This window comes from Nicotiana tabacum, chromosome 20 (genome assembly GCF_000715075.1).
Source record: "Nicotiana tabacum cultivar K326 chromosome 20, ASM71507v2, whole genome shotgun sequence".
Lineage (NCBI taxonomy): Eukaryota > Viridiplantae > Streptophyta > Magnoliopsida > Solanales > Solanaceae > Nicotiana > Nicotiana tabacum.
In genome coordinates this window covers 34,622,616-34,633,138 of record NC_134099.1, presented here as the reverse complement: position 1 = coordinate 34,633,138, position 10,523 = coordinate 34,622,616, and positions in this window count along the sequence as shown.

Here is a 10,523-nt window from a genome sequence, read left to right as displayed (position 1 = left end):
GTTGACTGATTTTGTGATGTTTCTTTCTCTAGCATGTATGTTTACTTTATTATATATGCAAGTAAACTTTTATTTGGTTTTGTAAACTCTTTTTTGTTATTTAGATAAACATAGATGTGTACCCTATATATTAAATTTATTTTAAAAGAATTTCATTTTATTCAAATCTAGCTACAATGTTTCAAAGAACTATAATTATAGGATTTTAAATGTGAAAGAGTTTTATAGTTATATGAAGTAGTTTTTTTTGCTAGAGGCGAAGTAGTATTTAAATAATTAGAAAAAATAACAAAAGTTCCTAACATGATTGCATATGATAACATGATAAAAAAAGATAAATTTTATTTTTAATTTAAATTCGAATTTTAGAAATTTATATATAAATTCAAAATTATCTTTTAATTCAATATATATATATATATATATATATATATATATATATATATATATATATATATATATATATATGTATGTATTTAACTAACATAGTCAAATATAGAATAAAGTCACCATATACTATTGATATTTATTAGTTTGCCACTTGGCTTAATTACATAATCAATTATATATAGTAACTTTCTCGCTTTAATATATATATAGATATAGATATATAGATTCTTCCATATTTTTCTTTTGTCCTTAGCTAATCACCCTAAATAAGTGTTCGCCTTACCACTTAAATTAAAAAATTAAATATTTTATAATTTATATATAATCCATATATAATATGTGTATAATCGTGTGTTGCCAGTATATCACTGTGATGACCCAAAAGGTCATCACTTGCTTTTAAATTGAAATTTGTATTTCTGAGGCCTTGAAAACCTCATGTAGCATCACCTCGATTTACGTGCACAGTCTTAGCGCGTAGCTAGAAAGTTTATATGTGAAAATCTGTGAAAAAATGATAAATTTTGACTGTAAAATGAGTTAATTTGACTTCGGTCAACGTTTTGGGTAAACGGACCCGGACCCATGATTTGACGGTCCCGGAGGGTCTGTAGGAAAATATGGGACTTGGGCGTATGCCCGGAATCGAATTCCGAGGTCCCAAGCCCGAGAAAATAATTTTTAAAGAAAATTATTTTCTGAAATTGTTTAAAGAAATTTGAAATGAAATTTGATTAGAACATGATGGTATCAGGCCCGTATCTTAGTTCCGGCACCCAGTATAGGTCTTATATGTGATTTAAAATGATTCTGTGAAATTTGGTGAAAAACGGATGTCATTTGACGTGATTTGAACCTAAATTGCAAAAAATTAATATTTGAAGAAGTTTGAGGAAGTTATTTGGTTTTGAGGTTTAATTCGTTGTTATTGAGGTTATTTTAGCGATTTGATCGCACAGATAAGTTCGTATGATGTTGTTGAGTTAGTACGTATGTTTGATTAGGAGCCCCGAGGGCTCGGGTGTGTTTCGGAAGGTTTTGGACTTATGAAAAGTTGCAGGTTTTTGATATTTAGTGCCTAGGGATTTTGTTCTTCTCGTTCACGTGGGTCCACTCGCGAACACGTAAGGCAAATTTCCCAGGAGCCAAACTTCTTCTTCGCAAAAGCGATGCTGGAGTCGCGAACGCGAGGCTAAGGAGGGATACCCTTCACGAATGCAACACAGCTCTCGCGAACGCGATGGCTAGTGAGCCTGGGCAGGGGGAGAGGCATTTTACCTACGCGAACGCGACCCATTAGACGCGAATGCGAGGCTCGAGGAGTTTCTTCTTCGCGAATGCGAGCCGGTTTCCGCTAACGCGAAGGCTTATCAGGCCTAACTCATCGCGAACGCGATTTTTAATTTCGCCCAGTTATTTTAAAAGACCAGAACAGTAGCCATTACGAGATTTACACCAAAACTCATAACTTCTTCATCTTAACTCCAAATTGGGCGATTTTTGAAAGGGGATTCCACCACCAATTCATAGGTATGTAATCTTAGACTCATTTTCTTCAATTTCCATTAACACCCATTAGATTTCTAGGCTTAAATCATGTAATTAAGGGTAGAAAATTAGGGATTTGGGTAGAGTTAGGGCTTTTTGATTATTCGTGATTTAGACCTCGTTTGGGGGTCGGATTTGAAAACAAATTATATATTCGGGCTCGTGGGTGAATGGGTGATCGGGTTTTGGTTTGAACCTCGTGTTTTGACCAAGCGGGCCCGAGGTCAATTTTTGACTTTTTGGGAAGAATGATTAGAAAGTTATAATTGAGCATTGAAATTGGATTGTTTAGCGTTTATTGATGTTAGGAAGTCGATTATGTATAGATTAAATTGATTTGGAGCCGAATTCGAAAGGAAAGGCGGTGTTTGAGGCTTGAGTTTGCCGTGGAAGTTCGAGGTAAGTGGTTGGTCTAACCTTAGCTTGAGGGATTAGGAGTTGTGTCTTAATTGCTACATGTTAATTGTGGAGTACGACGTATAGGCATGGTAACGAGTATCTATACGTTGGTGTCAAGGATGCCCGTGAGTCTTGTATTATAAGTTTTATGACTCTGTTGTGGTTTATTGCGTTTTGTATGTTATTATCACCATTTTTCCCTTGCCGGGATGTTTGTTTGATTTTAATGATCCCTTGCCGGGATATTTGTTTTGATAGTATTGTTCCCTTGTCGGGATGTTTGTTAATATTATTGTCCCTTTGCCGGGATGTTGTTGAAATATCATTGTTCCCTTGCCAGGAAGTTGTTATGTTGTTCTTGTTCCCTTGTCGGGATTCCTTGTGATTTTTGTTGGCTTGTAACTGGGAGCGGGTGGTACGCCTACCACAAGATATAATGAAATGGGAGTGGGTGGTACGCCTACCACAAGATATAATGAAATGAGAGCGGGTGGTACGCCTACCACGAGATAAATGAAATGCGAGCGGGTGGTACGCCTACCACGAGATAAATTAAATGGGAGCGGGTGGTACGCCTACCACGAGGTAAATAAAATGGGAGCGGGTGGCACACCTGCCATGAGATACATGAAATGGGAGCGGGTGGCACTCCTGCCACGAGACACAGGAAATGGGATCGGGTTGCATGCCTGCTGTAAGCACGTGATTTTTGCTTCACGGACAATCGCTCCAAAAGAAAATAAAAATAGCGGCAAAGGGCTTCGCTGTACAATTTTTCGGTCTTTCCGTGACATGTTTTGTTAATCGTTTGTGAGTCTGTCCGTTTTGCATCTAGTCATTATCAACCAAAAATACAAAAATGCCTGTCGTTAAAAGAAAATTCAAAAAATGTGTATGTGTGCATCGTTCATTCTCAGCTGTGAGCTAACCATTTTTATTTTTATTTTTATTTGTTCATTTTGTGTTAATTGTTATAGGTGCTAACCAATATGTGTGTAAGTTTATTTTAATTTTTACAATTTTTAGGAATTTTTAGTTTAATTTGTTGATTTGAAAAAGAAAAAAAAAGAAGAGAAGAAAAGGGAAAATCGGATTGGGCCCCAAAATGAGGCCCAAAGCCAAGGCAAGACCCAGTCCAAACCAGGCCTGCCCAGGCACGCCCCCAAAACGACGCCGTATAGGGCGTTCGATCTGAGCCGTCCGTCCAGGCCAATCCAACGGCTCAGGACCTTTTTCAGTAACCCATGTTCAAACCCGACCCAATAACCAATCCGACCCAACCCCTCACTTAAACCAAACGACCCCGTTTAACTATCAAACGACCCCGTCCCATTTCTCAGCATCAGATCTAAGCCGTTGAGATCATCTGATCTAACGGCTCAGATCCGACCAACCTCACCATATATAAACCTTCCCTTACACCCCATGCCCCCTATCCGAACCCCACCCCTCACTCGTCTCCTTCCCCGAACCCTGAAACCCCCAAACCCTAGCAGCCGCCCTAGTTTCCTTTCCACCAAAACCCGGCGGCACGAACGCCGGTGACCACCCCCTTCACACCCCTAAAGCATCCAACCACCCTGAACACGAATCCACTAACCACGAACCTCGAATCACTTTCGTTCGTCTCGAATCTTCATTTGAAGATTTGAGTCGAACCCGGATCTATGCCAAATCATCCCATCTTCATACCAGACACTCCCCTGACCTTCCTCGTGACCAAACCAAACTTGGTTTGGTCCGAATCTACCCACAACTCCCAAAAAATCCAGATCTGGAAATCCAGACTTTAGAACACATGCCCTTGGGGAATCCGGCCGGTTTGGACATAGGTTTGAGGTCTAATAGACCTTAATCAAGGTGTTCTCATGTGAGAACACCCTAATTAAAGTTTGTTCGGCCTCAAAAGTTCGAAGTTGAATCAGATTTGGGTCTGTTTGATTTAAACATTTTCGGTAAGTTTTCCTTTCGTTTGTTTTGTTTCTAATTAAGTTGTCAGCATATTTCTTTGTGTTTGTTTGTTATTTTGTTATTTTTCATTCGAATTTCTTCCATCTCTGTTAAAGGCCTTTTATTTGGCCAATTGTCTTCTGTTTGTGGTCTGAATATACCCTGTGATATACGTGCTCATCAATTAGATTAGTCGTCAGACGAGTTAATTCACATAAGTTCCCAGTGTTTGAACAAATTTGTCTGAAGTCAGTCGGGACTCTGTACGTGTTGTTTATATGAACGATTGATTGTTATGTGTTACGATTAATATAGTCGAGTCGATATATGTCGTCAATTAGTTTCAATCGTTAATGGTAACAACTTGATTCGTATTGCTTATTTCTGCTGTGATCGTATTTGAGTCCCATTAGGAACTGAATTGTATTGCCTATTGATTTTGTTCAAATTAAATTAAAAGAACATCTAGGGGGAAAGGTTATAATGGCAGATTCAGATTTTGGTTTTTAAACACAACGCCATTTGGTTTGGACTGTGGGCAGCATGTGTATGGTCTGCTTTAAGGAATTAAAATAATCGGACAGCATGTGCTGTCAGATTATATTCCTACTGCCCATACTTTGATTAAACAAACAAGTGATCAGTACACTTTAACAACCAAAAAGAGAGAGGGGCTGTCAGGGATTTCATGGGGGCTTGGTTATTTAAAACAAGTGAGTGGAAAAGCAACAGGGGGGGGGTAATTTTGAGTTGGAAAACAGACTGTAAAGTGTTAAGGTTAGGCTATAAAAGAGAGGACCATCCGTTAGAAAAGGGGTTCATCATTTTTTTGGAGTCTTGAGAGATTCTGTGAGTCAGAAAACTGAAAAAGGAAAAACAGAAATAAATTTCAGAACATTGTGGATGAGTATTGTCTAGAAGAAACTGTGTAAGAGTCCAGTTTGATCAGGTTGTCTTTGTGGTTTTGCTTTCCTGTCGTTTGCCAAGCTTCCTTGTGGTCATTGGATTTCTGTTGATGTTACATTCAACATTCTGGGCTGTTATTTCCTACTCTGTTTTTCTGGGATTGTTTATTTTTTGCTCGACTCCTTGTTGAGCTTCATCATTGTTGGCTGGTTGTTGTTGCTGTGTTGTTGCTGTGAATCTGCTGTTACTGTGTTTACTGCATACTGCCCAGCTGATCATCCCTTTCCTCTTTGTCCTCTATACCAGGTACACAACCAATGCACTGTCAAGAAATGTAATTGAAAAATGAGTATGAATGCAAAAATGAAGAATCTTGAAGGATGACTCTTGCACATAGATTGTTATATTAAATATTCATGTAATGTGTAATAGTTTTTACATTTTGTTCTGGGTACTAGAGACAGTCTTCATGCCTATAAATGTCAATGTATGGTAGTTGAATGCTAGAATGTGCATATAGGTTGATGATGAGAGTATGCCCAAGGCAGTAGGTGGTATCTCCTACTTAGTTCAATGGTATAGTATGAGCCTGTGATATAGTCCAAGCATGAAATCCGTATACTGTAAATAGGTTCTTTCCTTTCTAATAAATTGCCATGTATAAACCTTAAGATCATGTTTTAAGATAAAGAGCACAAGTTCAGGGCCTCAACCTCATAAAGGTCGAGCCCAGATCAAAACAGACCGGGCAGGTCCGCATCGGACAAGCAGTGGCCCAGGTCTGGCCTTTCACGCATGGGCTGGATTTGGGCCCATGATTATTTGTTCGGCTGATTGCACATACAGTTTCATTTCTGATTTTCAAGCTTTTCTGAATGTTGCTACGAACAATTCGCAAACATGTAATTAATTAGGACTATCTACTGCTTTCAATTGATAGAGACGAACACGACAAGAAACGTAGTTGCTATAGGATATCCTTTTAAAAATAAGAATGAGATGAGCCTCGCCGAAATAAAAAAAAATACAAATTGCGGGGCCCTCAGTAAATACTCGTTTTAAATTACTTAGAATTCAGGAGGGCCGCTTAGTGAATTTCGTGGCCTTCCCAAAATAATAACACGATAGTCTCTTTAGGCGCGTGTTTAATAATCTATTTTCTTAAACTTGGGCGTGCATTTCATGTGACCCAAATCCAAATCCCAAAACGTCAAATAAGATATGTTCCGGATTGTGGGTGCATTTCATGTGACACAGTCCAAAGACATGTTTTAAGCGACGTTCACATTCCTAATAATAATAATTAATAAAGTGGTTAAAAGATAAAATTTGCACATGGTTCATAATTGTATTAAAAATCAGATAAACAAGCCGAATATAACAGTTGAGCGACTGTGCTAGAACCACGGAACTCGGGAATGCCTAACACCTTCTCCCGGGTTAACAGAATTCCTTATCCGGATTTCTGGTATGCAGACTGTAATATAGAGTCATTATTTTTCCTCGATTCGGGATTAAAATTGGTGACTTGGGACACCCTAAATCTCCCAGGTGGCGACTCTGAAATAAATAAACAAATCCCGTTTCGATTGTCCTTTAATTGGAAAAACTCCCCTTGCGCCTCTCGGGCGCGGAAAAAGGAGGTGTGACAGCTCTGGCGACTCTGCTGGGGATTTTAAAGGAGAACCACTGGTTCAGGGTTAGAAATTCGAGCTTAGATAAATTGTTATATTTGGCTTTATCTGATTTTTACATGTTTTGAGCCTAATGTGCTAAATGTTGCTTTTACTACTTTGATATTATGTGAACTGTATATAAATTGTGCCGAAACCTATACTTTCTGAGTCTTCTAAATCATGAAGAAGGGCATACTTCGTATGACTTCTTTTCTGTATAGTGTCAAATCCCAATTTAGAACGAGGTTCGGATAAGTTGCTAAGCCGGTGAAGCTTCTGTATTCCCGGTACGCTGCCCCCCTCGGCTCGAGCTGTCCGCTCGGGTAAGCCAGGTCTAGAACAAACACCCAGGTTCTGAACCTAGTATAACAAAGCCACATGCCGGATCCCTAGTAGGAACGTTTATTTGCATCATGTGCATTTGACTTAGGGGACTCAACACAGGGGTTGGGTCCGTCTAGGAATAGCAACCTGAAATAGAAAAGGCCATCCTGATGCATCCTACTCACTGCTTGTGCATTTATTTGCTTCAAACATGCATGATGACCGGTTTTGAATGTTAGGAAATTTTTACAAAAAAAAAAAAATACATATATATATATAGAAATAAATAAACCAGTTAGTTTATCACCCGAAAAAAAAAAAATAGAAATAAACAGACCAATTAGTTTATGACCCGAACTACGTCGGTTTGATTCTCACCGGATGTGAGATACGTAGGCAACCCTCATCGGGTCCAACTCTTTTCCCATTTTTACCAAAAATGGTATACCATAAAGCATAGTTATATATGTATACACATGTATATAAATAATTTTTTTTGTTTCGCCCAAAGATTTTGGTTAAAGTCAAATAAAGGTTTTTGTTTTCACCTAAAAGGTCACCCTAATAAATGTGCAGGATGAACACAGAGCAAAATGAACCATTCTCAGCCCTCAGCGAGGTCCCTCTACAACTCCACATGTGGTGGAATGACTTGGAAGCCGATAGCAAAGGGGTAATAGGAAGAATATTGGGAGGTTTTGTAAATTTGTTGGGTGTTGAGCCGAGGACAGATATTCTTGAAGCTCTAATACCATTTTGGGACCCCACCTGCAATGTATTCCGTTTTGCTGATTTTGAACTTTCACCGACACTTGAGGAAGTTGCCGGATATGCGGGACTGAATGAGAAGTTAAGAGGGCAATATTTGCTTTCGCCAAGGCCGGTGTCCCCGCATGCGTTTCTGGATCTACTAAGCATTAGTCGGAAGGTACAACATGACGATTTATCGAGAGGGTGTTGTGATCTCCATTTCTTGTATCAGCGGTACGGAACCCCGCGGGGTTTCGAGGAACCAAACCTTGGGCTAACTCACGGAGGGAACAGAAACAAATGGGAAGCAAGACGTACTTTGGCTTTTATCACAGCATTCTTGGGAGTAATGGTCTGCCCAAGGAAGGACAAAAAGATAGAGATAGGTCTGGTAGGGATGGCCGACGTGGCAATCAAAAGAACTAATAGTACTGTGGTTCCTTTGATTTTGTCCGAAATCTACCGGGCTCTGACTATATGCCGAGAAGGAGGCAAGTTCTTCCAAGGTTGCAACCTGTTACTTCAGCTATGGATGCAGGAACACCTCCATCACCGAGTAGGATACATGAACCATGGGTTGACCGAGAGGAACTGTATCAGCGGATTCAAGGAGCGCATGACAGGCGCCAGATTTCCTGAAGGTGTCGAAGAATGGTTTACACGGTTAAGGTCAACAACATCTGACCAAATTGAATGGGCATTTGGTTGGTTGACTGATACTGAGGTTATCTACATGTCGGCTGAAGAATGTCATGTTCTCTTAATGGGGCTTCGCAGCATCCAGCCATATGCTCCTCATCGGGTATTACGACAACTGGGCAGGTTTCAAGTAGTCCCTAATGATGAAAATCTGAGCAAGCATGCCTTGGAATTAAGCCCGGGAGTCATATTCCCCGAGGGGAAGATTAGAAAACTGTGGCATGAATGTAGATTCTTGGAGCCCAAAACCATGGTACGAGAGCTAGCTAAAGGTGAGGTAGACCCAAAGTACGATGCTTGGTTCGAAAGAAGGTTTCAGACTCGGCAAAAACCTGCTAAAAGGGCCCACGTCCAACACTTCACCGATGACTCACAAGAGCAATGGGGATGGTTAAAAAGGGAGAAAGGTTACCGGGTCGAAATCGGGAAGCTAAAGCAACAAGTTGAAAGGCTTGTATTTGAGAACAATGTGCAAGTCGCCTCGGAGCAGGCTGAAAGAAACAAGTTAGCCCAAGAAAACCAAACCTTGAAGGCCCTCCTTCGCCAAGCCAGTAAGAGTAACGTTGACCGACAGAAGCGTCGCTCTGATGAAAGATTGATAGCAAGTTTGAGAAACCAGGTCATCCAAGGCCAAGAAGAATTAGAACAATCAAGAGCTTGCATAACAAGGATGAAGGTCAGAGGGGCAAAGTACGCAATGGCCCGGAAGCAGCATTTGCAACAGGTCATAAGGGATTATGAAATGAGCGTCAGAATATTAAGGGAGACGAGCTCCACTCTACATGATCGGATCATCAAACAAGCACGAGATGCCCAGGCCGACAGAAGACAGTGCTACGATGCAATGGACTGCATGGAAAGACAAATGGAGTTGTTTCAGGATCAACTTGCTGACGATGCTCAGGCACTGGGGTTAAAAAACCAACAAATCAGGCAGTTGCTCAGTGAAAGAGATAGCATTCGAGCAAGGATTGATGAAATAGGGCATTACATCTACATGAAATGCTTGGCATGTGAGCGAACACCTCGGAAGACCCTCCTTGTTTCCATCATGGGCTGCGTCCGCCGGATTATGAACGAGTTGAAGAACCTGCAAAGAGACCTTACACCTAGAACCGCGGAAAGGCCGAATGATGCCTCGCGGGCCCTTAAATTGGAGAATTAGTTTTGGTCCAGTCCTGTTTATTTGGCTTTGGTTGTTTTTCCATATGTTGTTTTCTTTTCATTAAACCAAGTTTAAAACCGTGGAGTCTGTACTTCTGCTATTTTATTTTAAGTACTGTGTAATAGCAAATTTTGATAATAAAATTAAGTGACTCCAGAAGAATTACTGTGTGTCTTTGCTTTGAGGCAGAACTACGCCTGGTCTGATTCACGCGGGGACGTGATACGTAGGCAATCCCCATAAGATTCGACCGCTTTTAATAAAAATACAAAATAAAACACAGGGTTTCCCAAAGTACTTTAAAAATGGATGAATGAGCAAACCGGGATGACGTATGTTGTTTGAGGCAAAGCATGTAGAAACGATTAATTGCCTAGGTGCATTGCATCCTCTATGTGTTATGATCAAATCTGTTAAGCTCTAACACTAACAAAGTTTGTTGTTGTCTATACCAGACAGTTAGTTGTTAAAGAATTCTGGCAACACATTCATACCAAACCAGATCCAAAGGACCGGTAGCAACAAGCATGACCACTTCTGAGAATAGTAATGAGGAAGAAAGGCCGATGAGCCAGTTGCTAAAAGAGGCAATGGAAAAGATTGAAAGGATGGGACTAGAGATGCATGCAATGCAGCTAGCCCTGGCCAAAACGCAAAAGAGCCCTGAGACACTGGGACACGTGCCGGAGTACCCTCACCCTTGCCCTTCCACAAGC